This window comes from Penaeus monodon, chromosome 30, assembly GCF_015228065.2.
Source record: "Penaeus monodon isolate SGIC_2016 chromosome 30, NSTDA_Pmon_1, whole genome shotgun sequence".
Lineage (NCBI taxonomy): Eukaryota > Metazoa > Arthropoda > Malacostraca > Decapoda > Penaeidae > Penaeus > Penaeus monodon.
The window spans coordinates 18,245,257-18,246,573 of NC_051415.1; positions in this window are offsets into that span (position 1 = coordinate 18,245,257).

Consider the following 1,317-nt stretch of genomic DNA (forward strand, 5'->3'; position numbering starts at 1 on the left):
CGTGGTGATGGGCAATACTGTGGCTGTGTGTTGTGTGTATGAGTGAAATTCAAGTTATTTCGGTTTTACATCGTGGTGAACAGCAGTTTGACGCGTGCATGCAAACAATATACATGCACATGGTTTTCACAATGTAAGGTGTGTAATGACAGAAGAAATCCAGAGCACAGCAGCTTTTATTTCGTGTTGTTAAAACATTATAGAGACTAGAAAGCCTATTTGAATCTTGGAATGAAAAAAATAGAGGAAAATTCAAGCATTAGTCGATTTAGAACCAGGATATGAAAAAGAAGGCAGTAATAAAGGCAAGGGAAGTAATTACCAGGCACAGAGTATTATTCGAGGCACAATTTAATTAGAAGCTCTAACTGAATGAGAGAGAAAATAGATGAACCATACCCGGGGAAGGATGAAAGGAAAAGAAAATCTTCAGAATTCAAGAGATGCGAATAGAGAGAGAAAAAACTAAACGACTTTTAACACCAGCACTGATAATGACTTTTTTTTCAACAGTGCGTGTAAACACCAAAGCAACTCCTTCAGACATTCAAAGAGAAAATCTTTTCCAACCCATGCAACTGAACTGACCCGAGAGCTGACCTGACACGACCTTATTTTACCAGTCTTTGCAAGGCTATTTGACGTCCGCTCATGCTTACTCTCCCCTTTCGCTCGATTAAGGGCTCTGGACTTTTAATCTCTTAATTTGCTTATTTACTAAGGAAGGGGATGAGGTGGGGTGTCGTGTCCTCGGGGTAGAGGTAAGGATAGGAAGAATAGAGAGGAAAAAGAATTAGAACGTAACTATAAGGGAGGGGTGGAGGTGACACCCATTTAATCCTCCAAAAATCCTATTTTCTCCAGCAAAATCAGGAAAATAATCTGGACATCTTTATTCTCCCAGTGTCCTGCTTCGCTTCATTTTTTTCCCCATCAGAACTGTGAAAATTTAGAGAAGCCTTCAATGTAAAACCATTTTTAAAACTCACCCGAAGAATTTCCGTCGCGCAACGCATACAGATTTCTCAAGAAAATCCCCGCCTCCCACTCCCTGCCAAAGTTAAAATGCTGATTACGCCACGAGAAAGAGAGACCGGTGATGAAAGTGAGCGCGGAGACCGTGATATCAGTTAGGCGACACACAGCGGCGACGGAGGTGAACGCGAGGATGATGTACAAGAATATCCCTTCGCGAAATGAAAGAAGGGAGAAGCTGACGACCTCCAAAGGGCGTTTTAACACTGAAAAGTTTTCGAACAAAGCGAATATTTGTAGATCGTAAGTAATGTTTTCGATATAAACTTTTGTGATTGCATT